This window comes from Ctenocephalides felis, unplaced genomic scaffold (assembly GCF_003426905.1).
Source record: "Ctenocephalides felis isolate EL2017-DRISC unplaced genomic scaffold, ASM342690v1 CF-g0.4_SCAFFOLD_01886, whole genome shotgun sequence".
In the NCBI taxonomy this organism is placed as follows: Eukaryota; Metazoa; Arthropoda; class Insecta; order Siphonaptera; family Pulicidae; genus Ctenocephalides; species Ctenocephalides felis.
Window position 1 is genome coordinate 76,238,992 of NW_020538040.1, and position 24,496 is coordinate 76,263,487.

Consider the following 24,496-nt stretch of genomic DNA (forward strand, 5'->3'; position numbering starts at 1 on the left):
TAAACATTGAAGTCTATTAAACGTTGTGATATTTTAGCAATACAATTGGGAATAGGAGTTTTTAATTAGATTGAAGTAAAACTAAGCGAATGGTTTTTAGACATTATATTCTGCAATAAAATTAATTTCTATGCCAATTGAATTTTTACTGCCTTCGACGTGCAAAGAGCATAACCCGAATACTGTTCTGTTTTCTGTTGTATTATTATATAAGAAGAATTCGCATTCGTGTGCTGAAGCACCTTCAGCAGCCACACCGTGAACACCGCACGCTGCGTTAGATACTTGTAGATTGATTCCAGGTTCTGAGACGAACAAGTATTTACTATTTAGTAGCCAACTGGCTTTCCAACAGAGCACTACGTTTGTGTCTATCGTCGGGACACTAACAACAAAATGTGTTTTTATATATACGATCTATCAGCTGTACCTACTATGTGCCGCATGATTTCTGTCTAATGATTCCAATAAAGAGGAATTTAACATAAAATAATTAAAATTATGTTTTATAATAAATATGAACGGTTTTAAATTTTTATAAACTTACATTGTGTTGATTTCTGTGAAGTTGAAATTGCTTAATTATGATATAAGTTTGATTAAATGCAAGTTTGTATTATTGTGGGAGCAAGGTACATATTAAACATTTGGATATCACTAGCAATTTTTATGGAAAATTGAATAAATTGTAAGTAACTCAATATGATTTAATTTAATTTTTTTTTACAATTTTTATTTCTTTATATTATTTATATTACATACATACAACACATGAACGCTCGCACACACGTATACACATGTGCACATACACAAACACCTATCATACAACATATAAATATATATATATATATATATATATATATATATATATATGCAATTGTATAAGATGCATGGATGTAGCATACACGCATGTATATTAACGCATATATACATAATGAATACAGTAATAATGATCTGCCCGAAGGTAGGTCCTTAATATATGCCTCGCATATATGTATATATATATATATATATATATATATATATATATATATATATTGAGTACTGACATTGTTGAATTATTTACAGTTTTCAAATAATTGTTTTTCATTAATGCAGTAATTTTTATGCAAATCATTTTTCAATAGTAATCTACTGTTTAATATAGTTAATTCACATTAACTATTAACCCAACACGTGTTCAGTCTCATACTCCATATTCTAATGTTCTAATATATTTTATGATATGACATTTTTTTGTTAGCACAAATATTATTTACATGATATTATTACATCTAGTTTCCATAATTAACCTCTGTTATGTAAGTCCAGACGATATTATATAAATCTGCACGGTGTAGACATTATTTCCGTTATTCATTATTGCAGTCTGAAAACATTGGATGACCATATAGGTACGCCAAGTTTTATATCTTTTTAGTCACGTGAAATTTAAAAATCAAGGATGCAAAATTATACCGTTACTATTTTGCTTGGAATATAAAAACACCGCAATATAATGATGAGGAAAAATATTTTATCAATGCAGGTTTGATATGAAATTATTTGTTGTTAAATACATCTGAATTAGATCGAGATCATTTCCATGCATTTTTTATATTATATATGGGACTACATATATTCAGTTACTCTTAGAATTATTTGTAAATCTAACAAAAGTATTTTCATTCATGTTTTTTTTTTCTTTTTTTTGCATCATAATTTTTACTTAAAGACTATTCCAGTTTTTCAGCTACGGCCTTCGTCGTACAAAATTTTTCATTTTTGTAAACAAATACTTTTTAAGGATCTTGAAAGTAAAATGAAAACGTTATTATATGGAAACTAAAAATTCTAGAATGATTTAAAACTCAAATTATCAAATTAGTTATGCTCAATCTTTTAGATAATCCGTGACTGGAGCCATATTCACTCGTAATAATTTTTGTTTTATTAAATAATAGAAAAAGATTTATAACAATACAACTTGACGTGTATGAAATTCAAACGGTTTATGTATTAAAACACGATTGACCAAATTGTCTTCATACCATGAAAAAACTTGGTTACTGTTGAGTGTATTTTACAAGATTAACACAAAATTTGCTGCTAATTACTTGGCGTTTTATTAATTTCTATTGATTAAAGTGAATATATCTATATTATAGTAGAAAAGATGTTTTAAATTGTCGATTATTATTAATTCAAGCGTTATTACTTACCTTTTTTGCCAATTTTTTTTCTCACATTTGTAGCCAGCTGATTAGCAAGAAATTGTAAAAAATATTTTTTCATAGGCAATTTTTAATGTTGCGGTGATATCACCTTTTGGTGATCTTGATATTATATATTATATCTCAAATATGATGATGGTAAACCATTAAGATTTTTTTTTATTTTTTTCATTGTTTTATTGACTTTGTACGAGTGCATTAGTCATTTACAATATACTTAAGTCTAATCTCAATTACTTTGTCTAAACAATTCTCACTAATGGTTGCCCTCTAGAAACACTATGTCAAGAAATGTACATCACAACAGCTCAGAATACTGTTTAAATATAAAAAAGAATAATAATAATATAATATAAATCTTTTATGAAGACTTGCGCCGGTATTATCGAGACGTAACTATCCCAAACGTGTCAAACTCTAATTGTTTAATTATTTATATTATTTTATTATTTTATATTGTACAATGTGCATGAAAACGTGCTGTTATTAAATTAAATATAATATTTGAAGGTTTACCATATATTTTTTTCTATTTTCTTTTTTTCCTTCTTTTTTATATATATTTGCACCTATTTTATTATGAAATAAATTTTTCAACAAATTATTTCACAATGAAAATTTCATTATGAAACAAATTACAGGAAATTTATTGGTAGTACTTAGAACGATACCAATCCAATAATTGGGCGTCCACGTATGGTGGTAAAGGTTTACAATAAATGCAAGGATTCATTTAAATAAAAATTACTTTTTAACATTGCTATGTACATTTGTAATTTTTTCTTTTATTTTATGTTATTCAATAATATTAATTCAAATAGTTTTTCTATACTTTATGTGATAAAGTCTAATAATATTATTTTGGATGCTTTGCCAAACCAAATAAAAGCTTGGCTCAGATTGGAAAAATTTTACTATACACGCGGAAATCAAGTCAGGCCGGAGCAACGGTTTGCGTTGCCTTCGATTTCTCTCTTTGAGAGGATGGAATAAGTTCCATTGGCATTTCGCCTAATATATATAAACATATATATATATATATATATATATATATATATATATAAGTTTACTTCACATTATGTGTTATATAAGAATACTTCACATTATGTGTTATATTATTCTACATGAAGAGTAATGATAATGTTTTCACATTTTGTCAGAAATTTATTAGTTTAATTTATAATAAGGTATATTTCGATTTTCAAATTAATAATTTATTTGGTACAGCATTTTATCGCTTTTAAAGTTACTTATTAAAACGATGCACATGACTTTAGAGTAAACTTAATTTATATGCAGAATAAATATCTGTGAACGTTGTTTGAATTCGCTAACGAAAATAATGTAATGTTGCTATAATATGCCTTGATGTTTTCATAATTCGATATTATATTAACACACACACACACACAAACACACACACATACATATATATATATATATATATATATATATATATATATATATGATTTTGTTGTAAACAAAGTGATGAATAACATTATTTTTAACATTATTCCACATTAAAAATATCTGATAATCGTGAAAATTTAACTAGTGGTGCATAGCATCGTGCCTTAAAACAAATTGCTGGAACTTCCCGTACCATAATAAAATATTCGAGCAATTATATTCTATTATTATGTATACTGTAACATTCATTATTCATATATTATAGACAAAATATAAGAGCTTATGAATTGGACGTTTATATATGTTTTCATGAGAAGGAAATAAACAAAACTTAATCAAGTGGAGTTAGAATGAAAAACTGTATCTCATATTTCTAATAATAAGAATTATATGAACTGAATTGCAAAGTTAAAATCATTTACCTCAGATATATAAGTGAGTTTTAGAATTTTAGCTAGAATTAAGTTTAAAATCAGAATCAATTTTGATATTTGAAAAAAAAGGAAATTGAAAAAAATTTTTTTTTGATATTTTGAACTTCAAAATTGTTTTTGCCTTTCCCAAAAACTAATCCTTTCTTCACATTATCAAATGTTTTTCGAATAAATCAAATTGGATGTTTCGTTCTCTCAAAAACTATAATTTTTGCACTTTTAGTTCCGTATCTCCGAGACAGCATTACTTATATGTTCCAAAAACTAACCAGCACGTCTCACCGTCAATACAAACCGAATGTTTTCTGAATCATTCAAATCGGATGCGCCGTTTTCTCAAAAAATTCCATTTTCTGCACTCTTTGCTCCGTATTTCCGAAACGGCCGAACTTTGCTAAAAGAACGATTATTTTTGAAATAATTCAAACCGGTTAGTCGATGCTCCCGAAAACATCGAGGAAAAATTGTATTCATACCTACACATCCAATATATAATATATCCAATTTCTCCAACCAACCAACACTTCAACCTTTGAAACGTAAATATATGCAAAACTTTTCATTTTCTATTTTTGTACGATTACTATAACTTACCTTACGGAAAATTAAAAATTGGGTAAAACCTTTCGATGTTTTTAACTTGTTTGGAAAAGCTCTAAGAGTCAGTCCCTGGGGCGCAGGGCGGCATTGGCAAATAGAATGGTCGAGTTAACATAACGGTATTGTTTTTACCAAACATGCAATTTTTTCTAACTGTCAATTTAAATTGTAAATAGATCGACGTTCGCACTGAAATATCACGTCTAATCTCTTTTGAACTGTTAAATATTATAATACGAATATTCTAAGCTGGCACAATATCGTAATGCGTTCTAGTTAAGATATAATTTTTTACACGAATTATTCATAATTAATAAACCAATGATTCAATAATAAAATATTTTTTTCGTTATCTGGACATTTCGATATAATATATTTATTGTCTTTGAATAATAATTAATAACATTTAATTTACAGAATTTATAATAAGAATATTTAACGTAGTTGTATAAAGTTTTAAAGTATTATACATATGTATAAAAAGTATATTTACATATTCACAACTTACATTTAAATATAGATTTTATTAGCCTGAAAGTCTTTAATTACTGAAACTTATTTGCAACATGCGACACAGATAGTTTCAAAATGCATCTATTCTATTTTTCTTGTGATGTGACCATGAATACTTAAGAAGAATGGATACCCACCTTGGCCAGCTTGATATTAAGCAGTTGTTGTATCAGATTATTACTTGAGATTATAAATCTGAAATATGATATTAAGTAAAAATAGTGTTTTTGGCCATTGATGCAATATACACATATTCACATCACTATCCAATAATGAATTCATCTCCAATAATTCATCAGAAAAAGATATCTAGAAACACTTGATTAGAGACGGAACATTACTTTTTTGCATTAAATATTTTTTTATAATTATTACATTTAATGAATGAATAATATTCTGCAAGTCTAGATTTTGTAACTGAAGAATTTTGGAAGTATAGTTTTTAATTGAACTTAACCCTCCGTCGGTCGGCGTGGTCTGGCCAGACTTTTTTCGACTTCAATTAAAAAAAAAAAATACTTCTAGTAATCCTATTGACTTGAAATTTCTTGACTTTGCCTAAAATTTCATTAGCTGTCGATCAATGAAAAAATCAGGACGAAAAAATGCACAGAAGGATAATTATAAGGATATTAACTTTTTTATACTTTGAACGGTCGGAAAGGTCTGTCTAGACTACCCATAGATTTTGTATGAAATATACGCTTTTTGATATGTAAACCAGTATTTTGTCTTTTTTCATGGTATTTTCTATTCAAACTGCGTTGTTTATATTCTTTGCTATGTATTCTAACATGAATGTTAGTATTTTCATGACGAGAGTTCTTTGAAAACCTACCAAACTTATTGGTAATCGCAAACACTGAAAATCGGATGAGTATTGCACACATTCATTTCAAAGGCGCCGAAAAAGAATAAATATTGTTTTTCATTGATTTAAAACAAAAAAAAAATAACAAAAAAGGCAACGATTTTTTTACATTTCTTGATTTTTTTATATAATCGTTAATATATAAGACACCAAAAACTCATTTATCCCATATAAATGCATGTAAAATGAATGGTGGTCCAGCCAGACCTTTCCGACCGTTCGAAGGTGAAAAAATATCCGACCAACGGAGGGTTAATAAATAAGGTAATTTTCATTAGATTTTACAATTGATAGATAAAATAACACTAGGAAATGTTTGTTTTTCTGTAGTCGTTGGAGGATATCGATATGTATAAATCATCAATTTATAACCCGTAAGATTTTGTTCTGTTTATATTTATTCTGGTAATTTACTGCAACCTTAACTTCATAATAATGAATGTAAATTGAAATGATTTTGTATTGTTTAAAAATAGTTTTTTTAAATACAAAGCATTTCTTCACTTTCTACAGTAATACTAGTCAAATATATTTCATAATATCAGTGTGGCTTTTAACCATTTACAAAAACTTTTGTTCAAATAGTAGTAGTAGGCATCTATATATCATTTACAACTTATATATATATATATATATATATATATATATATATATATATGTCACATTCATGGATTTTATCATTTTTTTCAGTTGTATTTCCTCTTTTTTAAAATATAATATCGTGATACGAGTAACGTTTACGATAAAACAGATGTCATTTTGTATTTATTTTATGTTACAACTGTTAATTAACATGGATTAACAGAGATTGATTATGTATTTAAATATACGATAAAATAAAAAAAATATAATTTATTGACATCCTGCCGATTTGTTGATTTTATATGAAGTAAAAGAAAAATTAAAATTGTATCTAAAAATGTTGAAAATTAACAACAAATATTGAGACAGTATGCCAAAAAATCCATTTTATGAGTTGTATCTTTAGTTTTTACCTTATCTTTTTCCAACTTTAGCCGTTTAGTATAGCTACGAATAATCCCAAACTAATTCAAAGATTTAAAATATTTTTTGCTTTGGCTTTTGTATAATATGTAATATACAATAATTTTCATAGCTTAATTATAAATTTCTCAGGCTTAGACTCAGTTTATGATCTGTCTGAAAATTTTCATAATTTTCCAGCGATAATACAATTTTCATGTTCTCCTCTTATGCATAGTTAAAATATTTGTATACTCATTCAATTAGTGTTATTATCGATTGACATTTTTAGCAGTTTTTTGAACCACAAAATATTGTGCAAAATTTTTGTTTTTTCCAAATTATTTTTCGTATTGGGTTTATTATGTGTGAATCACAGCATTGCGTCTTGTAGTTTCTCTTTTTCGTGTTATTCATTTTATACAAATATATGACGGTATTCAAATTAATAGTTCTGTTAGCGTTTATTTTTGGTGGTATGTATTTTTAAAGCTACCATTACCAGCCAACAGTTTAACGCATTTAAAAAAATGTACTTTCTCTTTTTTGATTAATCCATTGTTTTCAATGTGTCAACTGAGTTAAGTACTATTGAATGACTCCCAGCTTTGTTTCATCTATCACTAATTATTTTCATAATTTATTTGATGATGTTTTCAAATTTGTTTTATTTACAACTTTTACTTCTTGGATTATTATTACTCTGTTAAAATCACAAATATTTAATTATACGCATCAACATTCTTCATATTTCAAATTATGGAAGTTTCTTCAACGCACCTGAATTGTCATATTATAATATTTAGAGTTTATTTCTTATAAATTTTGCTAGCATCTTAGTAACAAGAAAGTTTTTTTTTCTAAAATTTTGGTAGTTATTTTTGTGTGCATTTGTTAGATTCGCTACGTTACTGTTTAATGAGTAATTTCAAATTAAAATTGAATAAAAAAGATGTACAAACATATAAATTCGTATATAAGTGAAACATACAAATTTTACAATCACCTTTTAGATCAATCCTGATTTTGATGAATTACAATTCAAATTTTATTTCTGTGTTTATAATACTGTATCTAAATAAAAATCAACAACCAACAAAATGAAAATTTTTTCATAATTTTCGATTTTCTTTATAACTCACTATAATTTTGTTTATTTTTTATGAAAATCTTTTATATAGAGGCTTTTTTTAATTCGTATTTAGTTTGTATTTTACAACAGATAAGCTAAATTCTTTTGCCTTTCTGACCTATTGATTTAAATTCTTTTATACATTCTTGAAGATCTGGATTATTGGCCCAGAGCCATAGGATATAATTTGCCGATTCAACATACATTGTAAATATTTGTAAATGGAATAATTTTATGTTATTGTTTTCTATGCCACGATTATTTAAATAATTGTTAATCATATTATTTGAATATCCCATTAGATTAAAAAAATTAAAACGTCTGATTTTGATTGTTCTTAAAATATTTATTTTGGTATTTGTAGTCTGTGCTTATGAAAACTGCATTATTTTTTGGAACTTTTTTTCATATTTTAGTGTTCTAACTGGAATGCCTGCATACTTATTTTTACTGCAGTTTTTAGTTTTATCACCATAAATTGCAATATTTAGATTCACTTTAATATTGCGTCTGATCAGTTTTATATGATCTTAGAATCCGTCTCATTCAGATATCTTACTTTTCCCAAATCCACGGTACTCTCATAACATTATTGATTTAGTTTATATTTTTTATTTATTATATTATATTATTACCTTCAGCGCAAAATTTAATAATTCAAAATACTTTTGAATCATCATGAGTGCGAGGCTAATTTATATATAACTATAATTAAAATTTAGGATTTCAAAAATCTAGATTCAGTTTACTTGACAAAAAAAAGTTCTCTTTGCTATTGGCTCCTTGATATTGGTAAAAGCTGTTCTAGGTAGAATTAAGCACGTGGAGCATGTCTTTTGTTAAAAGCACTCATCAAGTAGTTCAGTAGCCGCTAGTTTCTTTCTTTTTTATATAATGTTCTGGAATATTTATTCATTTTTATCATAAACGTCTTTTCCCAGAAATGCCATACATTAAAAAATGATTGCGTTTAGAACATTTTCCCTATACGATGAATTTATTAACTTCCAGAAAATTTTTACATTTCTTCACGTTTTGAAGGTTTCTGAACGTTTTGGCATACCTCGGAAATAATAGATGTGTGTGTATGTATGGATACAATTTTCGTCCACGTTTTCGGACGCACGGATCAACCGATTTGAATGGTTCAAAAAACATTTTCGTCCGAACAACGCGTACGATTTGAATGATTTAAAGAACTTTCTGCTTGTTTTAACAAAATAATTGCTTTTAAAAAAAAAATTGTTTTTTAATTTTTTTTTTTGAAAAAATATTTTTTTGTATATCGAAAATAATTCATATTTTAATTGTAATTCTGACTAAAGTTCTAATATACTTTAAACAAATATTTTCAACTTTTCAATTCAGTTTATATAATTCTTATGAATATTAGACAATGTTACAGTATTTATTTATAATAATCTATTTGAAAACATTTAATATTCTTCGAACATTTCATTCCGGTACGGGAAATTCCAGCAATTTGCCTTAAGGCACGATTCCAAACACACCACAAGTTTTATAGATTTTAATTATTAACTTCTACTGTATTAAGTAGTTATGATTACGATGTTTAAATACAATATGAAGTTTTTGGCATAGCAAAATAAGGATTTGTATCATGTTAAGAATTAAAAAGAAATTATTAAGAATTTTAAAAAAACATTTTGAAAAAAAAAACACAATTTTTAAGACGTCGCTATCAGGAGATAAACGGCGACGTTTGAAAATGCTTAACAAAATTTTTTTCGTTGATAGTTTTTTTGGTTGTGAGCACTGTTGTTTAGTTTACATGACCAGGTCATGATGACCCTAATACAATTTTTAGTATAATAAGTATACTTTTAATTTTATTAAATATATTGTTAATTTCAAGTTAGATTCAACAGTTTTTTTTAAATAATCTTTATTGCCTTACGTGGGTGGGGTGAAAAGGAACAACTGAAAATTTACACTTGCAAAGATGTAAATAAAAAATACAGCAAATTAAAAAGTAAATTAGGTTATTAAAAACCTTTTAAAAAGATACAAATTAAATTAATAGTTATTCCAAATCAGCTGAAATACAGTGTAATTTTTGTAAAAATGTGAATATTGTAGCTATTTTGTGAAACCTCTTTAAAATTAGAAATAAGACATTCGATCTGTTGGCCTCCTGACTAAACCATTTTACTACGCTTATGGGGTAAAAGGATCAGGTGACAATTTTTTGAATACATCATAGACTACTATGATGAATTAGTTAGGCATTTTACTGAACATTGTTAGACATTTGTTTCATTGATGCGTGTTATGCGATAAGATGTAGTTAATTGGGTTTGGACAGTGTAATTAATTAAATTAAAATTGTAAATTGCAATTAAACCAAGCCTACCCTGAGACAAAATGGAACATACCACTTATTCAATAAATTATTTGAACTTAGTATATAGATAGTTATTCTAATTCTTAAATTTTTGCCTTTGTGATAAACATTAACACATGATCGATTGTAGTAATACATATTGATTGGTTACATAACATACATATCCATTGGTTAAATAACAGAATTAATTAACGAATTTTTTGATCGATAAAACGCGATATACTACTAATTAATGTTTATTTTAATTGCATGCCCCATTCATGCGTAGATATCCATTATATATTCATAATTGCTGAAATATTCGCATCAAAATATTTGTCGGCTACCGGCACCGCCGTTTGACAGTCTTCCTCGCGGCAAAAAATGAATTTAATGGGCGAACACTTACCAAATTCGGTGGGAATGTTTCAGTCCGGACGAGAACTGGCATATGCATATCTTTGGGCGATATATTGTTAATTTGCACACACGCACGCACATATAGGTATACGTACACATCTATATATCTATATATAACAAATATAAACTAGATTCTTCAAAAAATCCGAGCAAAATATTAGCAACAAATTTTGCTGACTCATTTATGTAATTTGATCATTTCAACATAATATTGTCAACGTTACAGTTTAAAAAGTGATGTTATTTTGATCTTTCACCCTTGTTCACAAAGCTCGTTTAATATTCTAAAACTGTAAATTTAAAACGTCATTTACACTAACATTCGATATAAAAATATATACTACTTACTATGAGCAGATCTACTCATTGATAGTTATTGCTAATTTGCAAAATATTAATTTTAAAGATACATTTAGATATAGCGCAAATTATTTAATAAGTAAATATTGTGAATTTTATATCAAAAAAACAACTACTGAGTTGTTTTATCCAACATGTCAAAGTAGTATACAATGTACCTTTTCGGCGGACTATTGTAAATCCATTAAATTTACTGAATGTCCTATACTGGACAGTTGTAAATAAAAGAGTTAATAAAAAAAAAAAAAAGATATAGCGCAAAGCGCATGTTTTGGAACTTCAAATAATTTTTATAATTAAACTACTTCTCATAGGTCAACTCTATCTCTGTGCGAAGTTTTATCAAAATCCCTAAAGAGTAAACCTGAGGGTTCCCTTGTTAGTATGAAAGTTGCATCAAAATGAAGATGTATTTAGTAAATACATATTGATTTTGATCGTCATGTTGATTACGATTCAGTCAGTGAATGGAATCTAAGTATTTGGCTGAACAATAAATACAAAAATTAATTTAAAAAATACAAAGCTCAACATTTATAGTATAACAAATATTAATCATGTGCTACTGGTGTAATATGGGTAAATAATATTTACATTTCATTCACTGACGAATCGTATTTAACTTGATGTATTATACTACTTTTTTATTTATTTATTTTATAAAGCCAACTAAAGCCAATTTTTCAAGTTATAGAAAAATATCATGTTGAAATAAGTGCTATGGAAAGTGACATACTCGCATTTTATTTGAAATTATTCTTATAATATGCATTATAGGGTACTTCTTTACTAAAATGAAAATTTAACTCATTCGGTTTAATTTTTTATAACAATTCATTTCATTTACATTTTTCTTTACTGATAAATTTTTAGCTTATAATCCGACAAAAGCTTATAAGAAACTGAAAGAGAAATTGAAATTATAAAATTTTTGAGATTATTAGAATGCACATAGAAAACTCTCATTTGATCTTGATTAAAAAAAGATAAAAAAAAGATGATTAAAAAAATTCAATTTTTAAATATGTAATTAATAAATAATAACAAAATAATATAAATGATTATAAAATAAAAATTATGTAAATAATTAATTAAATTTATAAATTTGAATTTTCAAGCATTAACCCCGCATGTGAAAATCGTATTGGAGTTAAATATACTTTGTAATAATATTTTTCATATTCGAAATAAATATCGCCTTTCGACAAAAATAATCACTATAATTTTTAAGGTTGAGAAAACAAAATAAACTAGTGGGGTGGGTGGCATCGTGCCTTAAGGCAAATTGCTGGAACTTCCCGTACCGTAACGAAATGTTCGAGGATTACTGAATGTTTTCAATTATAAATATTATAACATTGTCTAATATTTATAAGAATTATATAAAGTTATATAAAGAATTATATAAGAGTTATATAAAGAGTTGAAATTATTTGTAAAGTATATTAGAACTATAGTGAAAATTAAAAATAAAATCTGAAATATTTTCGATATACAAAAAACTAAAAAAAAAAAAAAAACGGACAATTTTTTTTTTCCAAAATCGATTATTTTATTAAGACAAGCAGAAATTTCTTTGAATCATTTAAATCGGACGCTTAGTTCTCTCAAAAACTGCCATTTTTTACATATTTAGCTCCGTATCTTCAAAATGGCTGGGCCTGCCTTTGCCAAAAACTAATAAACACTTCTCCCAATCATTACTAATTGAATGTTTTTTAGATCATTCAAATCGGATACTCCGTTCTTTCAAAAATTCGATTTCTATTTTCTGCACTCTTTGCTCCGTATCTCCGAAACGGCTGGACCTGCCTTTGCCAAAAACTAATCAGCTCTTTTCCCTATCAATAGGAATCGAATGTTTTTTTAACCATTCAAATCGGTTGATCCGTGCGCCCTAAAACGTGACTGGAAATTTGTATCCATACATACATACATACACACACACACACACACATCCATTTTTTCTGAGGTATGCCAAAACGTTCAGAAACCTTCAAAACGTCGAGAAATGTAAAAATTTTCAATTCCGATTTTCGGCCCATTACAATAACTTACCCTACGGGAAGTTAATAATTAGTGGAATATGTAATTTAATTACATATTCCACTAATTATTTATTTTGATTTCTATAATCAAATACAATAATAATATTATTGTGTAATTTGAATAAATATTACATTTTTGATAAATGTATTTTAACAATAGAGATAAATAGATACCTATAGGTGCATGGCATCGTGCATTAAGGCATGTTGCTAGAACTTCGAAAATTAAATTTTTTAAATAAGCTTTGAATTTTTTTGAAAAGTTGTAAAAATTAGACTTTTGAGAATTATGAAATTTTTGAAAAAAATGTCTTTTTTGAGAAATTTGATTTGTTTTTTATATTTAAAAAGTTTGAAAATTTTGAATTTTTTTGAAAGAAATTGAACCCATAGAAATGTGAACAAAATTTGTACTTATTATACTCTCTATGAAGTATCTGATAATGTTATGCACCTTTGACACGAAAAGACATACAAAAATTTTTATTTTCGATTTTGTTGCGATTACTATAACTTACCCTATGGGAAGTTCAAAATTATTAATTTTAATAATAAAATATAGATTTTAAGAATTTTACTATGATACAAAATTATAATTTATTACATGATATTGATATATAATAATATTTTATAACTTATTTATAAATAGACATAGTTTTTATGATTTAAGATATTCACAAAGTTGTGTCAAAATTCATAAAAATCCTGTGCGGATATAGTTGCAATGCAATATATTTCAGTAAACGTGTACTTGCATTGCCTGACTGCATATTTATTATCTAAATTTTTAATTTTTATATTGTTTAAGTTATTTTTTTTCTAAACTTTCCGTGTTTGATGATTTACTATTATGTCAATGCATTTCACGTGAAACATTCATAATGCCTATTATTCATAATGGACTTGATATAAAATATAAAACGGTGCAATAATAAGAAAACCTGTTCGAATCTCGTTTCGTTAATAAATACTGCCGAATGTTAAGATTAAGAATTTAAGTGAAAGGCCAACGAACTGTCTCGGCCGTTTTCATTCCTCGGATGTAGGATCCAAGATTACTCCGGCTCTCGGTAATTATTCTTTGTGCTTAACATTTTAAGTAAATTTTTAACATGTTCAACTTCTTAGGAATTTTATTCGATGTATACTCATCAATAAAACCACAAAAAATTATCATGAGAAAATAAGATTTCATTTTCTACATATATTGAAATTTTCCTCAAAATTGATGGGGGTAAATAAATTCTTATTTTGAAGAAATATTTTATAATATTTTCCAGTTTTCTTCGAGTTTGTTTTAACTTTATTAATTTTTGCATTACTAATTACAGTGTATACTGTTGTATTTTAGTATCTCAAATTTATATTAACTTAATATTTAAAGTATTGTGTATTGTGTCATACTTTTAATAAAGAGCTCATTATATTCGAAAATTAGCTAAAGAGCTTAAGATGATATCTAAATAAATTAACAAAATTTTAAACCTTGTCAAACTTTCTATTTAATATCAATTCAAGTTGCTTAACTGAGGACACATTTTCATGAGTAGTGCTGCAGCATGAGTCAACAAAATATGCATTTCTACAAATTTATTCTAACTTTTGATTTTCATTTAGTTACATTATTTATTCCACTGATGAATACAGCGAATTATAAACAGCAAGGCATCGTGCCTTAAAATAAATTGCTGGAACTTCCCGTAATAAAAATTATTTTTTTAAAAAAAAACTTAGAATTTTTTAAATACATTGTAAGAATTAAATTTTTGAAAATTTTAAGAAAAATGTTTTTTTTTTAAATATATTTTGATTTTTTTGAAAATTTTGAACTTTTTTCTTTAAAGCAATCGCGCTGTGATAGCTGCACAGAGACGAAATGTCGGAGCGCGTAAGCGCTGTGGCTCAGTCTTACGGATAAACATTGGTACGGAACCCATAGAAATACAAACAAAATTTGTACTTATTATTGAGATTTCTATAAAATATCTGATAACTTGAACAGTGGTTAACCGCTTGACATGGTGTCCTAAAGTTAAATTTTTGTTTGCCAGTATAAATCAGTTCTTTGTTTTTTAAATCAATCAAATCGGACGCTCCGTCCTCTCGAAAACTGAATTACCTTTTTTGAACTTTTTACTTTGTATCTTCGAAACAATTGAACCTTTTTTTGCCAAAAACTAATCAGCACTTCCCTCCATTCAATCTCCCCTTTAATGCGAATCGAACGTTTTTTCGATATAGAAATTTAAGATCAAACATTTCGATTTTTTTTAAATTTTTTTACATGTTATGAATAGCGATGAGAACTTAAATGTCCTGTAAGCTGTTGTGATGATTTTTCTAAACGAATTTATAGACTTTATAGAAAGGAAATTTAGGAAAATTATTATTATAATTTTCCTACTAGTGAATATTTTTAATTTAAAAACATATTTAAGCAAGTTTCTGATTAAAATTCTTTTAATTTTTAATAAAAATCTAATAAAATAGCTTGATAGTCTATAGCTTGATTAATGTAATCTTTAATAGACTTTTCACTTAACTTATTAACTAAAGATTCGATGACAATATTTTATTTTAACGTATAACGTGTATAAATGTATATATATATATATATATATATATATACAATATGTGTGTGTTTAGATATATGTATATTATAATTAGTTATTGATAATAATAAATTACACATTCCGACCGTCGAAACTATTTCAACTTCTTTTTAATGCGATAATAAAATATTGGGTAAAATTTAATTACGTTCTACTCAGAAGGATTAAAAAATGGGGTTTAGAGAACGATACACTAATTAGTTAAATACTGTAAAAGTTTATTGTTATTACCGTTATAAGTTGAATGAATAATAATGAACTTGCGAGTTGTTTGAATAAGGTAAGCGCATTAAACGATAATTAGGAGAATATTATTGATAGTTTAGCAGATATCTGATATTATGAGACGATGAGGAAGAAGCGAATATTATACATCATACGAGGTCGATCTTCCCGATGTCGTTGATTGGAAACCACTTTTATAGATAACAACTGAATAAAAAAAAGTTCTTCTGACAATCTAATATATGTATCGATTTATTATTTATTGCGGTAATTGATATATTAATGTATTGGGTTATTCGAAAAGTAACTGCGTTTTTTCTCAGCAGCGTTTTTAAAGGTTTTTACCAACGGTTCACAAAGAGGAAAACTGTTGAATTTTATAAAAATAAGTTTTCATTCATACCACAATTTATTTTCCCATAGACATAAACTAATTTATTAATTTACACTTTATTTACAATAATATATACTTGTTACCAGTCTCTGCTTATTGTTCATAAAAAAACAGATTGCAGAATAAAATTAAATATAGAAATAAATTAAAATAATATTAATAAACACAAAACTTCCTAATAGTGATCGCACACCTATCTAATTGATATTAATACAATCGTTGAAATTTTATATCAATCGCGTTGTCTATAAGCGATATCCACATCTACAGGCATCTATTTGTGTGTACTTTTCCTTCAAAATTTATCGCTCTGATTATGAATTAAATCATTGAGTATTATTGTTAGTTATTGTAATTCTTGGTTCTTTTTTAAATACATTTTTAATGATGATGGTGTTAAATTGAAAGAAGTGCTGCTTAGTTTTTGGTAGCGATCGGCCGGGCAGCTTTCTTGTAATAAAGTGTTAAAAATTTTTTTTTATTCGATTATTATTATTATTTTTTTTGACGGTAGATACCACAGTCTCTAGATCATACTAAAATACGGCTCTACGACAACTCGTTTAACTTTAAAAATTCGTCAAAGTTTGCAAAAATTAGTATCGTTTTAAAAACGCTTGAACCGATTTCAGAAAATTTAAAGCCATTTGATGTGTCTCAATGAGGACTATCGCTTGTCAATTTTGTGCGACGATCGGCCGAGCCGTTTCTCTGAGATTTGAAAAAAAAAGTTAAACTTTTTGTCCACATTTAAGCTCATACTACCGAATCGATTTTATAAAATCAAAAACTGTTCGAAAGATATTAATTGAGAATGATACTGATTATACTGATTAGTTTTAGGTGAAAATCTACCGAGCCGTTTTCTTGTAATTTGCTATTGAAAAAAAAAATTTATGAAACTTTTTTTGATGATTTATATCATGGTCTTATACAACTCATTGAAATATTGCGGCCTTATGACAAGTAGTTCAATTTTAAAAATTTATCAATGTTTGAGAAAATGAGTAGTTTTTTTGACGTTTGTTAAAATTAAAATTAGACCATTCACTTGGTATAACAAGAGAGTACTTGGTCTTAATGAACATACTAAACCATTAAAGTTTTACGGAAACTGGTTCAATTATGAAAATTATTGATTTTTGAAAATTTGCTTTTAGAAAATACTCATAGTTAACGTGTTCATTGGCTTTCAATTATGTGTAATAAATCCACTCGGAATACTTTCAATTACTCTTAAATTAATTTATTTTTTATTGATTAAATCGATTAATTACACATTTCAGGAAGTTCATGTAACTTGCCTCAAGACAATTACCAATACCAACTAGTTTTATATTATTATTATGTATTTTCAACTGTACAGTTTAGAATTTATACATGTTTTATAGTTGTAAATTGTACAAAAGACATTGTATTAAAATACTGGCAAATAATGCTGAAAAAAAAGTTCAAGTTCATTTAGCATTTGATAGAAAAATTATAACAATATTCTAATGATTATAATATAAAACAAAAAGGTATCTTTTGAATTAAAAATTCAGAAATATAAATTTAGTTCTCATCAAGAACCAATGTTGATTTACGATCAGATCCAGTGATTATTTTTTTCAACCTTCTATAGTAGTTTTCTGTTAGTAATCAAATTCCGATAGTAATTTCTCAACACTTTCGCGTAGTTGAAATAAAAATCTTTTGATGTCAAAGATCAATAAAGAAATTGTAGAAATTAATTGCACATTATGCGCTTGAAGAGAAATTAATCTCTTTTTATAATTTCTTATATTAATTTGGTGCTTTAGCAGTCTATCATACATGTGTGTAGTAGTTAATCTGCGTTTTCCTGATACATTATGAAGTATTCAATTGTTTTTATGTGTGAAATCAATTTTATTCGTTATAAAAAAACGCAACGTGATTTATGATCAACTGAGAAAGGCACGTCTTTATGTGTTACGTCATACGTTATTTATTATCTTTACAGGATGTTCCAGTCACAGATGAAATTTAAAAAGTAATTCCATTAAAGTGCGAACCGAATTCATTTGCTCAGAGTATAAGATTTCCAGAAAAATGTTTACTTATTGAAAGAAAAACACGTTATCGCAGAAGCATGTATATATCGCAGAATGCAAAGTTATATATGCGTACATACACATAATTATATATAAATATTAGCTGGATATGGGAACTAGGGGTTATGTGTAACAGGGGTAACTAGTAACAGGAGTTTTTCAATAGAATCTTAAACGATAATAAAATATTTTTTGTCTCGGCTGGACATTTAATCCATCCTGCATAATATTGTTATAGCTACTGTTTCGCAGGTCGACGCAATATACAGAACTATGCAGGTCCATCATTTTTTACAGGCAATATAAAATTAATCATAAAATTTCGGTTTGTGTTATTATAGGCTAATTTTGAATTTTATATATCTTATCTTGATTTTATTCCATAAATCTTTGATTTTTTTTATTTGCTTTTGAAAATTACAATCTGTCGTTATAAAGAGGTAATAACATTCAGTAATTTTGATGAATAATTATATAAGGGAAGAAGGTCGAAAGGTCGAAAGGTCGAAAGCGTTGTTGATTGTTTGAAACTTATAGAAGTACTATAGTACTGCTGTGAAGATTCAAAATAATCTACAAAAATAATGTAATATTTCAAAATAATGCACGGGGCATAATAGAATAATATGTATCAAAATGGTGATGCAGAATTTCAGATAGGGGCAGTTTTCTCTTGAGCCGTTCAATGCCATGATACTTCACTAAATTTTTGGCCATGACGTTTGCATGGATCTGTATTCTTTCTTTGTATCTAAACTCATCAATTTCTTCCTTGACCATGTTCATCTTGAGATCTGTATAAACCAACAAGTTTGGGACGTACTTGGGAGCATTCACAATTTCTTTCAAAATTTTGTTTTTAAATTTTTGAATTCTGTAGATGTTGGATTTACATGCCGTTTCCCAAAGCTGTATTTCATAGGTCCAAATTGGTTTTAGTACAACTTTGTATAACAGAAGTTTATTCCATGAACTTAGTTGGGATATTCTGTTCAACAACCAGTACAGTTTCCTTCTCATGGCTTCCAGCTGTTGTCGTTTCTTTTGAATGTGGTATTTCAATGTTAATTCGGAATCAAAGTGCAAGCCCAAGTATTTAACTATATTTGTGTGTTGCAACCTTTGAATATCAACCTTTGATAATATGAAATAATTCTTGTAATTGCTAAATTGTATAAATAGTAATCTTTATTAGTGTAAAAAATCACACTCGGGGTTAGTTATTAAACATAACATTGGATCTATTTGTAAATTGTTATAGTTATATGAGACATTATATTTTTTATTTGTATTAATTATAGTTTGCTTTGATATATGAAAATAATTTCAATTTTCTTACAAAATAAGTAGGGAATGAATTATAAGAAGCATTATCGTCGTTTTTTGCTACTATCCTGTTCGGTAGATCTTGATTTGGTAGAGGTTACAGCAACTATCCATTTTTATTTTGTAGAAATATAACGAGTGGATTTCAAAATATATCAATTTAAAAAAAACGACTACAACAAGCTCCTAGTTTTCCTAAATAATTTTTTTAGGTATAATCCTATATAACTACCATTGAATTTATTAACTTAATAAAATTGTGTAAAAAATAATTAAGAGCTAAGAGTGGTGAATAGTGAATAAAGATAGCATAATAAATACAGAAGAGTATTTGATTACGAAAAATTGTTTTGATTAAAAGTTGTCACGGTCATTTGCAATTTGGAAAATTTTGGTAGTTATTTTTGTCAAGTAATCGTTCAGAATGTGTTTCGTCGTGCAATATAACGGTAAGGAAGCAATTTAGCCACTAGGTCAGTAAATTCATTTAAAATCTCTGACTACTATACTATCGGAAGACGATGTGGTGTAGATGTAGATATAATGCACCATTTGATTCCTTTGGGGTTTTTGGTTAATAATCAAAATCCATTCCTCATAATACTTAATTTTTTCCTTTCAACTTTTATTATTAAGTTAATTATCACTTGATGTAGAAATCACGAATTTTTCAGTTTTATACTACATCTTGTGTATTTATTTATTAGTATATCTATCATGGCAACAAATTTTAATTTTGACGATTTCATATTCAAATATATTACAGGTATAACAGAGTTTTTCGAAATGTGTGCATTTCCCAAAAGTTTATTTCATAAGCCATTTAAAAAGTTTCATTTTAATCATTTTTACTATATAATCATGTTTAACAATAAAATTTAAAATATTTTTAAAAAAGTAATTACTATACCATAAAAATACTTGTTTGATTTGTAACACAACTTAGGAACAGTTCAAAAAAAAATTATAATGGTGACTGCAAAGAATCGATTTTTAGAATTTTATTTTTTACTCCAAAATTATTATTAATAATAATTAATAAATATTAATTAGTTATTAACAATACAATTTTCAAGTTTTTCATCATATTAAATGCGTCAACTTTTGCTGAAACTTGTCAACACACCTTGGTAAGATTTAAAAAAAATATATAGTTCAACAAAAAGTCCTAATTCTTAAAAACCTGTGGCAATTGTATTATTATTTCAATTGTGGTCCTAGAAATGTTATTAAGGTTACGTTTCCAAAGTCAAAATAAAAAAAAAATATAACCACAATAATCAAATGGTCATAATTTCACCAAAGCTCTAAGTTGCACTTGAAAGCTCCTAACTTCCATACAACATGAGAATAGGTCACTACTACCACTCGTTTAGGCTTGACACCAAAGTCTGGGGCACCCTGTATTATATGTATATGTATATATAGCATATATATATATATATATATATATATATATATATACAAGTAGTTAAAAAAATCATGAAAGATCACCAAGACGTATATCGAATTAAGAAAATACTTTTGATGTGCAATTTTTTTTTATAACTTGTTTTATTATTACAGAAATAGGTTAGTACTTTTCTCATTCAAAATACATGAATGCGTTAAAATAATAAGTGCAAACTAACTAAGAATAAAACATATAAAACTTCTTTTGCTAATTGGTTTACTTTATTTTACTTCATAACTTTTCTTTCAGATGCGTCGTTCCTCTCTCGTCGCAATTGTTGTCACAACGTTGAACTAAGAATATAGTTGAAACTTTATTAGAAAGTAAAAGCAATCGCATTGTTAAACAAACATCTTATGATATTGTTTATACCTACGTATTCTTGACTTATATTCAAGAATAATCAGAATAGCTGTGCATTACATCACATTTTATAAAGCTAACAAAGCGAAACGATAAACGTTCCAATTGTAGTTAACAGAATCAGAAATGAACAATGGAATATCAGGAAATACATAATTTTATTTAGAAGTAATTTGAGAAATTTAATTTAATTTTTGAACACGCCTTGGTGTATTGGTAAGAACGTGGGCTGGCATCAACTAGTGTCGGGTTTGATACCAATCTCGGCCGGCTCGATCTCAAGCAGTCTGATATCTAATTTCCACTTGAGGTTATAGATCTCAAATATAATCAATTAGGTTAGACTTTTTCTTAAAAAAATATCTGCAAATCTTTATTTGTTCCAATAGTGTTCTTTTCGACATTTAAAAATATCTCCATTCTATTTCAAGCATTAAGTTAGAATATCATCATTTTCTAAGTGCAGCTTATAAATATAAATATGAAAAATAATATGATATAAAAATATAAATTAAATTCTTGTTTAAGAAATTTCTATAAGTTTATTGCATAATGCACTTTTCATATTCGAACAGCATATCAGTCGGTACTATGTGTTCTACGAGTAGATGTATTATAGTTATTTAGCTTATTTTTAGTATTACTAGACGGTAATCCATTGGTTAAATATTATCTTCCTTTTGAAATTATATTAGGGTGCTCCAGAACTCAACATCACGACCATAACCATCCTGAAAAAAATATTAGCAAAATTATCTCACTTTGCTTAGAAATTATAAGCTTTTAAGTGCAATTTGGAGCTTTTGTGGAATTGTGAGCACTTCTTTAAACTAAACTTACGAACCATAATTGTGAATATCATTTTTAGGATCATAATAAAAAACAATGATCCGGCTGCAAAAAATTTTTAATATCATTGAAATTTGAAAAGGACAAGCACTGGATTGGTTTATAATTGCCATTAGTAAAAATAATTATCATGTATAATAATCATCACAACAGTGACGAATAACACCAAATTTTGACTTCTGGTAAAAAATATAATTTATATCACAGTATGTAGACAGTTTTATCTTACACAGAACAAAAGAGAAACACATTATAAAGCTATCAAGTATTTTATCATCTTGAGTAAATACGCGAACTTTTGATAAATATTGCAATTGTGTCCAAGCAGCTGCAAATTTTTAAATAAATAAGACTTTTTGTTAAACTATGAATTTCAATTTTTCAAATTTCGAATATTTTGACAGGCTCTTCTTTAAAAATATACTAAATTGTGTTGGCAAGATTCATCAAAAGTTGACTCTCATAATGTCTCTGGCGTAGGATGAAAATCTCTACATAATGTAATAAATTATATTTTTTAACAGAAATTAGAATTTAGCGTTACATAAGCTGTAGTAATGATTATTGTATATGATTATTATTTTTACTAATGGTTATTATAGAACAACTCCATGCATGTACTTTTTTAATTCGGATGATACTTATTTTCTTTGCAGCAATGCTAGAAAGAGCTATTTTTACTTAAGAACATTTACGATCAAGTGAAAAAAAAACGTACATAAAAATAACTGAAAGAAAAGAGACTATGTTGAATGTTTGATATTAGAAAAGAATAATGCACCTGTGCTTATAATCACACTTTGCTTTTTTTAAATAACTTTCCAACAAATAGGTTTTTATAATGGTTTATTAATACCAACATACTTGGATGGATTGAAATTTTTCTAATGCAGCATTCATACAAGTTTTACATTAGTTTTGCTCTGTTACTTTGATATGGATTAATAATATATTTATATAGTTGCTGTATCTTTAATATCTATTAGCAGAATCCACTTTTATATTGTGGGACTAGAACGATATTTTCTTCACCAGTGAAATACATAGTCAATTAAAGTATGATTAATATGATTTATATGATTTTCTAACCATTTTTTCTAATAACTTTTTTATAATATAGATAAAATATATTATATTTCGTCTTTTGGTCCACTATTAAAGAAAGGTTATTAGTAACCAATTTGAAAATATCATTAAATTGGTAGCCATAATTACCATCATATATTTTGCAAAACTTTTTATTTATCTGTTTGATCACCTTTCTGTATTTGATTTAAACCAATTATTCATATAGTACAATCAATTCTAGAAACCTTCGTTGAGAGATGAAGCTCCGAGAGATGAAGATCCGTGCGCCTGAAAATGTGATCGAAAAATTGTATCCATACATACATACACACAAATACATCAATTTTTTCTGAGGTATGCCAAAATGTTCAGAAACTTTCAAAACGTGAAGAAATGTAAAAATTTTTAATTTCGATTTTTGGACGATTGCAATAACTTATCCTACGGGAAGTTAATAAAAATAAATATAATAAATATAATATTGGTAGGCTTAAAACTGGTGATTAGAATTTAAAAAAAAAATTTTTGTTAAGAATTTGATCCAACAACTTTCTTTGCTTTGTTATTAGAATGTTCAGTAAGTCTGTTCTCACAGTTTTGACTATGTTTGAGTAGCTCATTTCTAATGAAATCTTTTCCATCTTTATAAAGAAGCCAGATAGAGATAGATTTAGGTATTGGCAATTTGTTTAGATATTTTATTCTTGCAGTATTTTTAACTTTCCATAAGGTAAGTTATAGTAATCACCAAAAAATAGAAGATGAAAATGTCTATATCTTTTTTCTGGCTTTCTGAATATTT

General features: G+C 26.8%; 1 protein-coding gene across 1 annotated transcript in view; it reads left to right on the top strand.

Moving 5' to 3' along the window:
• Positions 1–373: 373 nt before the first annotated feature.
• The window catches only part of LOC113377024 (serine proteinase stubble), a 63,030-nt gene continuing 38,907 nt past the window's right edge, over positions 374–24,496 (top strand). The window contains exon 1 of the mRNA XM_026617186.1: positions 374–688. The gene's annotated coding sequence lies outside the window, so the exon portion shown is untranslated. The remainder of the gene's footprint in view (positions 689–24,496) is intronic.